Source organism: Lemur catta, chromosome 24 (genome assembly GCF_020740605.2).
Source record: "Lemur catta isolate mLemCat1 chromosome 24, mLemCat1.pri, whole genome shotgun sequence".
Taxonomy (NCBI): domain Eukaryota; kingdom Metazoa; phylum Chordata; class Mammalia; order Primates; family Lemuridae; genus Lemur; species Lemur catta.
This window is the reverse complement of record NC_059151.1, coordinates 2,083,043-2,096,899: the sequence shown is the minus strand read 5'-3', so window position 1 is coordinate 2,096,899 and position 13,857 is coordinate 2,083,043. Positions and strand designations below refer to the sequence as shown.

General features: G+C 50.2%; 1 protein-coding gene across 2 annotated transcripts in view; it reads left to right on the top strand.

The window, feature by feature from the left end:
* The first annotated feature begins 10,750 nt into the window (after positions 1 to 10,750).
* TMEM150C (transmembrane protein 150C) overlaps positions 10,751 to 13,857 on the top strand; it is a 50,303-nt gene continuing 47,196 nt past the window's right edge. The window contains exon 1 of one of the 2 annotated variants that reach the window (XM_045536931.1): positions 10,751 to 10,807. The gene's annotated coding sequence lies outside the window, so the exon portion shown is untranslated. Of the gene's footprint in view, positions 10,808 to 12,186; positions 12,242 to 13,857 lie in introns of those variants that run through there. The other variant, XM_045536930.1, reaches the window with a different exon arrangement.

Here is a 13,857-nt window from a genome sequence, read left to right as displayed (position 1 = left end):
GTCACGTGGCTTACCCCACGTCCTTATAATAAACCCTCCTTGGTTTCAGCCACTTTGCAGTAATTCCTAGTCATTGCGCCCAACTAGCCCTAACTCTCATCTCACAGTACCCGTTCCGTGCCTTGTCTTGGCACTTACTAGATTTTGCTGTAGCTGTTTATTTGCTGTCTCCCTTTCCTGTTGGGCTTTGAACGTCCTTGAGGGCGAGAACTTTGTCCTGTTCATCTGTGTGTCCCCAGTACTTAGAAGAGTGACTGGCATGGAGCAGATATTCCGCAAATGTTTAGAAAGTACTTTTATAGTTAGGGGTCAACCCTTTCACAACTTGCGTTGATTCTGTCTTCGCGTGACTTTTATTTTTCCGTTGGGTTTTGACAACATAGACAGACGTTAAACACAAGCAATTGCTTCTGACCTGTTGTGGGGGTCTCGAATGCTGTTCTAGAAGCTGGTGATGCCAGACTCCCGGGCTACAACAGACCTTGAGAGACCATTTTTCTATAAAAACTCGACAGTTCTACAGTTGAAGACTGGCCATTCTCTTTTATTTAAAAACATTATTTAACTTCACACACAAAAAATATTATAGCGATACTATTAGGAAGCTAAAATTAAAAAAAACTTATCCACAGTGTTATCACTGCAATAAAATAACCTGTTTTCACATGTTCATAACCTCTGCTAGTCCTTGTTTGTATATGTTTATATAACTTTTACAAGGTTGTAGTCATGATTCAGATAAAGATCTTTCTTTTTCACTTAACAATTCATCATAATTATTTTCCCCATGCTGCTACTGGGACCTTCTAAGTTTTAAGGGCTCCAAATATCTTAATTGATTAGATATTAAATTACTTAAAGTGTCCTACTATGGATCTTCATTGTTTCTTTTTCTCATTCTTTCTTTCTTTCTTTCTTTTTTTTTTTTAACAAATGTGGTTGCACTGAACATCTTTGCATAAATTTTTTTTTTGGTGTTTGTGTTTGTTTTTTGTTTTTTGTTTTTTTTTTTGAGGCAGAGTCTCGCTCTGTTGCCCTGGCTAGAGTGCCATAGCGTCAGCCTAGCTCACATCAACCTCGAACTCCTGGGCTTAAGCGATCCTTCTGCCTCAGCCTCCCGAGTAGCTGGGACTACAGGCATGCGCCACCATGCCCAGCTAATTTTTTCCATATAGATTTTTTTTTAGTTGTCGAGCTAATTTCTTTCTATTTTTAGTAGAGACGGGGGGTCTCGCTCTTGCTCAGGCTGGTCTCAAATTCCTGACTTCGAGCGATCCTCCCACCTCGGCCTCCCAGAGTGCTGGGATTACAGGTGTGAGCCACTGCACCCGGGCTATATTTCTTCCTAGAGGATGCATGTGTGCCCCAGCAGCACATGGGTACTCCAGCTTCCTTGCAGTCTCTCTGGCCCCAATGACATTACTAAAGACATTCAGGGAAGGAAATTTGAAGCTCCCCTCATTGCAATAATGATCACTTATGAAATCCTTATCATGTTCTAGGGGTTTATATCTGTAATATAATTCTCTTAATAACAGCATGAGGTGGTTATTATTATTGTCCTGTTTTATAAAGTAGAAGACTTGAGTGGAGGCAGGAAAGAGCACATTTTTTAGCCTCCTATTGTGGGTCAATGTGATCTTCACAGAAGGTCATATTTGTCCCTCTTTTGACATTTCTATTTCCAGTCACTACAGTAACTGCATATGTAAATATAATATGGGAACTTACATCTATACAAACACAGAAGCATTCTCACAAATGTTTCCTGGGGAAAGAAGAAGAATAATAGGAATTTTTAGCAAGGAATCTGCATCTAAATAGGCAAAAGAAGCTGTCTTTGGTTGGGCTCCCCAGAAACAGTTCCTGAGCCCGGGGATTCATGAGCACGGGGTTTACCAGGGAAAGACTCCCTGGAGGAACCAGGAGTGGAGCGTGGGGAGCAGGAGAGGGAAGTGGGAAAGCTGAGCAGGGCTGAGATTTCGGGTGAAGCTTCTGCTTCATCTCCCAGGGAGCAGTGGAGTGCTGATTAGCCCTCAGAGTTCGTCCCAGTCTAGCCAAGGGAGCTGAACTTCGGTACTTCTGTGCCAGATAGTCCCTGGCTTTGGGGACATAAACTCTGCGCACGTTTGACTCGCCAGACTTGGGCAGAGCAAATCCAGGAGGCTTGGGGGAGTCCCCTGAAGATTGCAGCTGCCAGAAGTGGGGATGGGCGGGCAAAACCTGGAAAAGGCATCCTGCTCGGAACGGTGTCCAAAGCCGGACCGCCCAGTGGTGAAGGGCACCGTCGCTGGAAGTAGATCTGGACTTGCATTCTAGCATCGCTAGGCTAGATAATGCCAGATACTGATCTGTCCTCTCTAAGGCGTGGTTTCTTCCTTCGTAAAACGAGAACAGTATCTTCTAGGGAAGGTGTAAAGATCTGAGATCTTTTGTGGGAAGGATTAATTTGATGATTATCACAAGCAGGTGTTCAATAAATGGTAGCTATTAGTTCTGATTTGGTGTAATTTTGAAAATGTGGTCAGCCCAGCTGGCTCATATACATAGTACAGAATCCTTTCTTCTATCATGAAATGTGCGTAAGTTCTATAGAGAGATGATATATTCCTCCTGTCACTTTGCCCATGTAGGCAGCGCCTTACGTTAGAGAGAGCCATCAGTCTAGAAATCAGAAATAAGCTGCTTTTAAGCATGGAAGCAGGACGAAACTTTATTCTTGCTCAACACTTTTTCACGTTTTGTTGTTGTTGTTGTTGTTGTTTTGAGACAGAGTCTTGCTCTGTTGCCTGGGCTAGAGTGCCGTGGCATCAACCTAGCTCACAGCAACCTCAAACTCCTGGGTTCAAGCGATCCTCCTGCCTCAGCCTCCCAGGTAGCTGGGACTACAGGCATGCGCCACCACACCTGGCTAATTTTTTCTCTATATTTTTAGTTGTCCAGCTAATTTCTTTTTATCTTTTAGTAAAGGCGGGGTCTTGCTCTTGCTCAGGCTGGTCTTGAACTCCTGACCTCGAGGATCCACCCGCCTTGGCCTCCCAGAGTGCTAGGATTACAGGCGTGAGCCACCGTGCCCAGCCTATTTTTAACGTTTTATAATGAAAATCTTTGAACACATGCAGAAAGAGGAAAGAGAACATAATGAGCCCCTGGAGGGCACAGTGAACCCAGGTTCAACGATGACCAACCCATGGCCAGTCTCCTTTCATCTATACCCCAGCACTTCATTATTTTGAAGCAAAACCTAGATATTGTATCAGTTCATCCATGAATATTTCAGTATGTATCTGTAAAAGATGAGATCTCTTTTTATTTTAGTTTTTAAATTAACATACCATAAAATTGGCATTTTTTGCAGGATGTGTAGTTCCATGAATTTTAACGCATGTACAGAATTCATGTACTATCTTTACAATCAGGATACAGGACAGTCTCAGGGACTCTTTTTTAGCCATAGCCACAATACCATTATTGCACCGTTTTAAAATTAGTAGTAACTAACAGACTATTAAGGATAAACATGATCCTATTTCTCTACAATCGTAAATGGTCCCCAACACTCCAATTCACAGCATTCCTTTTGCAAAGGAAATGTTCATATGTAGCCACTCAAATGTGTAAATTGATATATAAATAGAACATGTGCTAAGCGTTCTTCATCCTGGCTTCTGACAAGAGGCCCAAAGAGACATGACCCTTTTGTAACAATTCATTCACTTTCTTCTGCGTACAATAACCTTCCTGATGTCTTTCTTTTATAGACATTTGGTAACACCCTCAGTTCTCCTATTTAGAGTTATCCACCTTAACGTGACTATTTAGATGTATAGAAGGGTGGGGTGGTCTTGAGTTTTTGCCGAATGACAAAGAGTTTTATCTGAAAATAACTCAGACACTGCTTTCATTTCTTAAGAAAATAGCTTAGGATCTTAGGGCTAGAAGGGAGCTTAAAAATAATTCATTAGGATCCCTCATTTCATGGATGAAAAAAATCAACTCCGAGATGTTTAAAAATTTACAAAAGGCCAACAGCTGGTTAGGAGACTAGCTGGACAAGCCTGGGCTCTTTCCAACATTCCGTGTTGTTGGCTACCCTTTTTCCTTTATTGTCACTGTCTCCTGAGTGTGGCATGCATTACCAGTTGCAAATCCATATGCCATGAGTAGCAGTTAGGAATACTTAATGCCACCAAAAAAAAAAAAAAAAACTGCCTTATGAAATGTCCAAAAAAGGCAAATCTATAGAGACAGAAAGCAGATTAGTGGTAGCCTGGGGCTGTGAGAACAGGGATTCACTGCAAACTGGCAGGAGGAATCTTTTCTGGCTGATGGAAATGTTCTAAAACTGGATTTTTGTGGTGGTTGCACAACTGTGAACTTAAGTAAAATCATACACTTGGCCAGGCGTGGTTCCGCGTGCCTGTAGTCCCGGCCACTCGGGGAGGCTGAGGCAGGAGGATCCCTTGCTCCCAGGAGTTGGAGTCTAGCCTAGGCAACATAGCAAGACTCTGTCTTTAAAAATTAAAAAAAAAAAGAAAGAAAAGAAACTGTACACTTAACACAGGGATGAATTTCATGGTGTCCAAATTACATTATACCTCAATAAAGCTGTTTAAAAAAAAAAAAACAGTTACATAGAGATATTTAAAGACCCCTTGTAACAAGATGTCTGGAAGTAGCGATTCTCAGCTTGGTGCCACAGCTCCATGATGTCCTCAGCCTCAGGACCTCCTGTGTTTCTTGGATACCGTCCTGAGCCTGTTGTCCATCCTCAGCCTCCTCCTCTCACGGTCCCCAGATGGTGCAGCAGCTCTGGGATCAGGTCACATACCCCCCAACAGGAAGGACGGAGTCAGTGAGTTCTTAGCTCCGGCTCCTCTTGAGAAGCTGCTTCTGGCTCCCCGGTGGGCAGACCCAGGGCACCTGGCACCCACACCTCTGTGCAAGAAAGGCTGGGAACTTGAGTGCGTAGCGCACGGGAGTAGAGCTATTAAGAATGTTTCCATGCTGGGGTGGCCACACTGTGTCTCTGAACCAACGCAAGGTTTTGTTGGCAAGAAAAAGGGGGGTGGGGGTGAGCTGAGATGGGTATCGAGTAGGCAGCTGAGGGTGTCTGCCATAGCAGGGTGCTTGAATGTGCTAAATACCTTCTACTTTGCTCAACATTTTTATAACATGATAGTTAAAAGCACGAACTCCGAAGAGAGGCTGCTGAGGGCCCACTCAATCCCAGACCAGCTTATGGGCTGAATTGTGTCTTCCCCAAATTCATATGTTGTAGTCCTAACACCCGGTAGCTCAGACTGTGACTGCTTCTGTCGAAAAGGCCTTTTCAAAAGATGATTAAGTTAAAATGAAGCCACAGAGGTGGGCTCTAATCTAATCTGATTGGTGTCCTTATAAGAAGAGGAAGGTAGACACGCAGAGATGCCAGGGATGGGCACACACCGGGGAGGAGGCTGCAGGAGGGTGGCCCTCTGCCTGCCAAGGACAGGCCTCATAGGAAACCATTTCTGCTGGCACCTTGACCTTGAACTTGCAGCCTCCAGAACTGTGAGAAGATAAATTTCTGTTTAAGCCACCCAGTCTATGCTATCTTGTTATGGCAGCCCTGGCAAACTCAGACATCCACCTGGCTCACTGTGTGACCTTAGGTGAGTTCATTAACCACTCTGTGCCTCTGCTTCCATCGCCGTACACTGGGGACAATGATAACACCTGGGTCATAGAATTATGTGAGAACTAAATGAGTTAACCCCGTACGAGCGACTTGGACCAGTGGCCGGCACGTGTATGCACTACATGGCATTATGTCTGTGCGTGTCCCGTGTAAATGTGTTATCTATGCAGGTCTTTTATCCATTGTCATTCTTTTATCCAACAAATATTCAATATGTGCCCAGCAGTGAGCTAGATACTTGGATAAAACTCTGAACAGGTAGAACGCCTACTGACCTTGTTGAGCTTGTATTCTGACAGAAGAAAGCAACACTAAATAAGTCCACAAATATATAAACAAGGCAATCACAGATTGCGGTAAGTGCTGTGAAGGAAACCAACATGGGAGCAGCTGTCTTAGCCTGGGCAGGCAGGGAACGATGAAGCTGAGATCTGACCAGTCAAAGGCAGTTGGCCTTATGAAAGGCCAAGGGAAGAACTTTCCAGGCATGAGAGCAGGGAGTGCAAAAGCCCTGGGAAAGGAAGGGTCTGGCCTATTCTAGACTGCTTCTAGCAAGTTTGGCACACCTCTAGGGCTACCTCTGACCTGCTGTCTTCACCTCTTCCCAACAGTGTGTAGTGAGTTAGGTTCCTGCTTAATCTCAGTGATGGTGGGTGGGACTTGTGAGAACGAATCAGCCGCTCCGGGTTTGCTTGAGTCTGGAGGTGCTATGCTTAGCTACGTGGTTGGTCCTCCATCATTGATTGATGTTTGTGTGGAAGAGCCAGCTGCTGAGATGGTCTTTTGTGCCCATGGTAAGCTCTGGTCCCCCAGGTGGGACATACGAATGCCCCAAGCTTTAGGAGGTGCCCTGCAGCTCCCAGGGGTTTGCTTGATCTCTACTGCCCTTGAGGTGCGGGGAAGGAACAAGTCAGATTGTGGCTAGATTGCAGGAGCCTAAAAGGCTTTGCAAAGCCTCGGTGGGGCTCAGAAGTTGCTTTCTAGAATTTTTTTTTTTAATCACATAAATAATGGATGCCCTCCATAATCTTAATGCATGTTGGCAAACAGTTCAAGGACAGGATTGATCGAAATAAAAATTGTTCACACTCTTTTGGCGTATTCTCTTGCAGCAAACAGTAATCTCTTAGTTAAAATAGAGAAAATGAAGTTAACAGGGCGTTTCAGAACATGGAATCTGGTTTTTCTTTGAAGCTTTCCCTCCGAACACCAGTCACTGATAGCTTTGTGATTCTGCTGTCCCACTGAAGGAGGAAGGTGGGAATGGTCATACCTAGCACTTGTCAGTACCTCATTTTGCAAATACTTTTTCCTTATCGCTCCGACTCCCTGCAGTACTCTCATGGCAAATATGCTGCTCTCCTGGTGGAGCAGGGTCTGAAAGTGTGGCCCGTGATCTGTGGTACGCCTCTCCAAATAGAATTTTCTGACTGACAGAGAGCTTGGAGATCATCTTATCTGAGCCCTTTAGAGATGAGGAAACTGCCACAGATGGCTGTTTAATAGAAGGTTAAACCAACATTTCCATTCTCAGTTCTTTTAATCCAGTACCCTTATCTCTACTTTCTTGTTGGAAAACTTAAATTATAATTTGTGTGCACACAAAGGGGATTTCTTGACACATCACTTACTAGTAATTCAGGTAAGTGCCAGAAGGAGACACCCTCGGAGGTTACTATAACATTCCATATTATATTAAGGTAGAATATGGAATGCATCATATCTGAATGCACAGCTGATACATGGACCCGGCTGAACTCCTGGGGACAATCAGAAAAAGGCTTCATTCCCTTCCATCACACCTGTTCAAATATGCTCTGGGGGACTAGTTTTCCCACCCCTTAGATGAATGAATGCATAGGCTCAGTGACTTTGTAGGTGATTCTCAAATACTAAAACGGCCTCTGATTACTTTTAGCAAAAAAATACAGTCTTATTTCAGTAATGAATATGTCTGGTACAGTAAAATTTTTTTAAAAAAACCTTCCACCCTTCAGTGTGAAAGAGGGGTGATGGTAGGCTTCCTGTGTGTTTCTTCCAGCCTGGCACTTCTCCCCTCTTGTCCCCTCACTAAGCTGCCCAACTCCTGTAGGATCACAGAGGGGGAAGAGAGAGGTAAGGAGCTAGAAAGGTTTGGGTTGGCTCCAGCTACCATGGAGTTGGCCATGGCAGAACTTTCCAGCTGAGACTTTTTCATGGGCACTTTGATGAGTTTGTCAGACCATGCTCACTACTGTCACCTTGCAGGGGAGCCTCCCCCATCCCCATTCATTCCCTTGGCACAGGCAAGTTCATTTTTCCCTGACCGGATGCTTTAGATTCTTCTCCTGGGCCCTGAGCATCTGTAGGCAAACTCTGGCTTCTTCTGGCCAAGGTCTCTGTCTTTCCAAGCTGTTCTCTTGGGTGGGATCCAAGTCAGCTGCACACTCTGTCACTCTCTTGACTTGTCTTCTGTGGCAGTAAATCACTTCCCCACCCCACAGTCCCCACCCAAGGTTCAGTCCACTTTTGCCAAGGCTGGTCCTTTAGGATTTCTCAGGCATGAGACGGACACCAGTCCACGGTATTCCCCAAACCAGGGGACATGTCCTGAGCTCTCCAAGAAGTCTGCCTGAATTCCCTCTCATCAGACTTAAGGTGAAAGAAAAGCCCTCTTCGCCCTGGGTGCAGAGGACGGGCTTTTTAGAACACCTGACTTCTACAGAAACGCTTCTCTAATCCACAGCAATCTGGTCAGCCTCAACTTCAACCCTTTTAGACCTTAAGGTGAGTAAGAAGTTAAGGGAGCCCTCCTTTGCAAATCCTACCTGGCAACCCAGCTCTTCATTTGGATGTGAGAGAAGTCGACAACCATTATCTGGGGCCTCTGTCAAAATGGGAGTGAAATAATAGCTCCCATTTAATATCCTGTTACCAGATGTATTCTCATTCTCTTTCCAATCGCTCCTTACAAGGTTTTCTTTAACGGGTAGATTTGGGCAAATATCAAACACCATGTCAATGACTTTGTATGATTTTGTTGTTTATCAGAGACCACTTGAATTGCCGGTTGTCAGATAAGGGCTGGCAATAACTTCGTTATACAGAGATTTTTTTTTATTACAACAGGATTCATTGCAATTTGACCAGCAGCAGGGATTTCCAGCATCCCTGGGAGCGTTATTTGTGAGCTGTGTTTCTCAATTCCGTTTTTTTTTCGGATGAATAAAGGAAGTGATTTGAATCATAACCACAACAAATAGGCTGCCTAAGAGAAGGGAAATGAGCAAGAATATAAAATTTCTTTGTAATTCTAAATGTTCCGCAGTTGTTTCGGTGAGATAACAAATCCACTTACATTAGGAAACCACCACCCCTACTCAGATGGACGGACGCTCGTGCTATTCGCTAGAGTCAGGCCGGCAGACGTGTAGAGCAACATGGGGTCAAAATCGGGATGCCTCATTGTGGTGCTATAGAATGATGATGCCCCTGAGCATCATCTACCCCACAAAGTCTGTGGCTGGCATCTGTCTCTGGGCCTTAAGCCCTGTTTCTTCCAAGCTGAGTCCCTAACTCTGTGCTTGGCCCTTTGCTTACAGCCTGAAGCATTTTGGAACGCTGTCAACAGATCCTTTAAAGGGACAGGATGAATCTTTATATGCATTTTTTTAAAAAGACAACCTGCTCTGGAATAGTTTCTCCGTCTTACACCCATATATGATTTAAAAGATCAGAGGTCATACTGAGTACATGGTGGACAGCATATTTTAATGGGTGGAATACCAAGACCTATAAAAGAAAAAGAAAAGCACAGATAAGCTTGTGCTTTGTTTATCTGTTCTCTCTGGAAGCTTCCCTAGAACTCTCATGACATTAACAGAATCTGCTCATAGCAACCAACTCTCCTTCGTGGCCAGCATTTTGACATCCTATTTCAGCTGTTCGTATCACTTCCAGGAATGTAATTCGTGTCACTTTTTGGGTTGGTTTGCAGGGACGTTTGGGAGAGATCACGGTGGCAGTGATTCAGGGCTGCTGGCAAATGGCCCTGAGCCTGCTGTCCTCACAAACTCAAGTTGGTTTCTTAGGAAAAGCAGGTCTGGCTCTAAGTGAAAATGAAAATGTGCAAGTAAATTAAACATGGTGCAAGAGTTCCCAATTCTCCCACAGAGAAAAGTGAAAGTAAGAACATTTTACAATTGGGGACCCTATTCCCAAAAAAAGGCAGCCACAGGGCGTGAGCATGTCAGAATCACCAGTGGCTCTTTGTCAAAATACCCATGTCCTGCCTGCCCCAAACTTCCAATCAGGCTCTGACTTGGGGGTCTGCGGTGGACCCAGGTGCTTCTATATTTTTTTAAAGCCCCCCACTGGTGATTTAGATGCACAGAGTGGAGAGAGAGCACCAAGTCTTTAGATGGATCTAGAAGTTCTTAAAAGAATGAACTGGAAGGAGGTCTAGCTAGTGGGCTCTTGCAGTCACTGCAGAGAGGAACGAATGGCATAGGGACCAGGGGACAGGGAGGCATCCGAGGGGTGGCGTCCGAGGTGGGGGTTCATGAATGGGCCTGCAGCCATTCTCAACTCGGGGGGAGCAAAACCCCTTTGAGAGTCTGAGAAAGTGACAGCTACGCACCCCCCAAAAATACACATGGGCCGGTGCCCACAAAATCGAGCATACACTTGCAGAGAATTCGAGACTAGATGCTGGAGTCTAGATTTCAGTTTTTGCTGCTGTAATGGGATTGACAACAGCCCTCTTTGGTAAGGCAGGGAAACCGGGGGCCAATGCACAGAAACACAGACGACGGTCGCAGGGCTGGGGAGGGAGAGTTCTGGAACCGAACGTCGAATGGTGGAAGGTGACTAATTGGAGAAGATGCTTCGAAACCCGCGCTTGGAGAAGTAGCAGTTTGTGGGAGGAGGGTGTGGGGGACGGAAGCCCCCAAAAGAAAACAGGTCGGGCGGACTAAGGCCGCTGAGGAAAGAGCCCGCCGTGGGGGGCCGGGACCCGAGGGGACGGGCCTCGTGCGGCGACAATGGCATCGGCCGCGACGCCGCTAGGGGTCACTGCCGTGGCGCCGGGGCCTCGCGGGCGGCCGGGGGCTGGGGTCGCGGCGGCTGCTCAAATGCCGACGGAAACAGGTTTGCGAGGGACCCGGGCGGGCCCGGGGGGAAGCGGCGCTGTCGCCGGGTCGCAGGTTGGCTCCGCGCCGCTCGGCGGCCTGAGGGGAAGCGGCGGGACGGCGGGGCGGGAAGATGGCTCTCGGCGGCTCCGTGCGGAGACCCTGGGTGCGCGGACGGCAGGGAGCCGGCCGGGGGGTCCCCACGGTCGGGGACAGATGACCGCGGGGCGGAGGGGCCCGTCCTCCCTTGGGCCGGGCGAGCGGCGCCGGAGGCTTTGGGAGCCAGCGGCTCGCGGTCCCCGCCGGCCCCGAGCGCGGTGACTGGCGGGGCCCGGGGGGCGGGGACCCCACAGCCGGGCCGGGGACCCCACAGCCGGGCCGGGGACCCCACAGCCGGGCAGGACCGGGGACCCCACAGCCGGGCAGGACCGGGGACCCCACAGCCGGCCGGGGACCCCACAGCCGGGCCGGGGACCCCACAGCCGGGCAGGACCGGGGACCCCACAGCCGGGCCGGGGACCCCACAGCCGGCCGGGGACCCCACAGCCGGCCGGGGCGGGGACCCCACAGCCGGGGCGGGGACCCCACAGCCGGCCGGGGCGGGGCGGGGACCCCACAGCCAGCCGGGGCGGGGACCCCACAGCCGGGGCGGGGACCCCACAGCCGGCCGGGGCGGGGCGGGGACCCCACAGCCAGCCGGGGCGGGGACCCCACAGCCGGGGCGGGGACCCCACAGCCGGGCCGGACCGGGGACCCCACAGCCAGCCGGGGCGGGGACCCCACAGCCGGGGCGGGGACCCCACAGCCGGGCCGGACCGGGGACCCCACAGCCGGCCGGGGCGGGGACCCCACAGCCGGGGCGGGGACCCCACAGCCGGGGCGGGGACCCCACAGCCGGGCAGGACCGGGGACCCCACAGCCGGCCGGGGCGGGGACCCCACAGCCGGCCGGGGCGGGGACCCCATAGCCGGGCAGGACCGGGGACCCCACAGCCGGCCGGGGCGGGGACCCCACAGCCGGGGCGGGGACCCCACAGCCGGGGCGGGGACCCCACAGCCGGGCAGGACCGGGGACCCCACAGCCGGCCGGGGCGGGGACCCCACAGCCGGCCGGGGCGGGGACCCCATAGCCGGGCAGGACCGGGGACCCCACAGCCGGCCGGGGCGGGGACCCCATAGCCGGGCAGGACCGGGGACCCCACAGCCGGCCGGGGCGGGGACCCCACAGCCGGGGCGGGGACCCCACAGCCGGGGCGGGCCGCGGCGCGGCGGGCGGGCGCCGGGCGGGCAGATCCCACCCCTTCCTGAAGGAAGCGCGCTCCCCGCCGCGGCCGCCGCCGCCGCCACCCGCCACACCGCCACCCGCCACCCCGCCACCCGCCACCACCCGCCACCCCGCCACCCCGCCGGTCACGGCCCCGCCAGGCGACCGCGGCCCCGCCGCACCGGAGCAGGTAGGCGCGGCGCCCCCTCCCCCGCTCGGCCCCGGCCCCTCCGCGGGGCGCCAGGGCGCGGGCCGGACGCCGGAGCCCTGTGCGGGCGCGCGCTCCCGAGCGGTCCCCGAACGCCGCGTCCCCGCGCACAGGCGTCCCCGCCCGCGCCGCCCCCCTCCTGTCACCCGGAGGACCCGGTGAGGGGCGGCCCCAGGTTTGACCCCGCGGTCGCCGCGCCGCTCTCCGTGCGCTTTGGTTCGGCCGAGCCGGGCGGGCTGGGGACTCTGGCGACCGGGAAGGGGACGCCGACCTGCGGCCCGTGCACCGCCTCCCGCCCCCCGCGCGCTCTCGGGGGGAAAAGGGGGTTTTCGGGTTCGGGGCAGGCCACGGGGGTGGGTGGCCGAGCATTGCAGTGACAAAGCGACGGGCTTGGGGTGACGGGGAGAGCCCTTGCTGAGCGGTTTCCCACTTCTTTAATGAACCAGATGCAGAACGAGAGGGTTTTCCCACTCTGAATTCGTATTTCCTCCCTCTCTACTCATCCCTTTGCTCTGCTGACCCCTGCCTCTCACAGCGCTTTGTCATAGCCCAGACACTGCCCTGGTGCTTTTATCAGGTTTATTCCAGCTGGGCCGGGATTGGGACTGAACGTGAGAACGTCGCCCTGGTGGGGTGGAAGCCCCTCTCCCCACGCGCGGTCCTGTTTGGGAACCACAGAGACTAATGACATGTTGCAAAACAAAACCAAACAAAACAGCTCTTGCATCTATTACAGCCACAAAGCCTGAACGGCAGTATTAGTCTCTGCTGCTTCACTTTTTGCTTGGATTAAAGACAGATTTTACTAGTGCACGGCTGCAGCTCCACTCTGGGCTGTAGTGCATCAAAAGGATAGTCGACTGTGGATGTATAAACTCCATGGTGGCAGTTAATAAGTTGACCTACTTAAAGTTTCCTATTTCCAGGAAAAATTGTTAGGCCCCATGTATATGATATTTGCAGATCAAAGAATTTTACAGTCTCAGCGCTCACGCATTAAATCCCAAACTTTTTCTTATGTGTCCTAGAGACGTCACGTTTCCAAGATTATAGCTGTCATCTCTTAATGAACTAGAAATGTGAGTTTAATCTTCAAGGCAGAAGCATAGGAATTTTAATGGTGTGTTCTTTGTTTATACATTATTGAATAAATGTTTTGCACGCCCCCCAAGTTGGAAGCTCATAAACTGGACATGGTAAATAAAAGGGTAGAGAAGTTTTGCTAACAATAATGACTCGTTGATAAATGTTGTGACATTGGGCAAGCATGTTCAAGTAGTTGAAAAATGTATGTTTATCATAAGCTGCCATTTGCTGAGTGCAATCTGTTTGGAGTATTTAAATCGGCATTAAAATGTCTTCATAGCAATTGCTTAATGCGTGTGTTTCTCACCAAATGCCTTTTACATGTTGCTTTAGTGGGGAGATAGTTTGCTCTATGGAGCAGTTGTGTGTGTGTGTGTGTGTGTGTGTGTGTGTGTGTGAACATAATAATGCCTTGTATTTAGCCTTTGTTACAGAACCACCACAATCATGTTCACAGTGACCTTGCGGGGTTTTTTGTGTTCACTTTACCTGCTTTGTGATTGTCAAGAGGG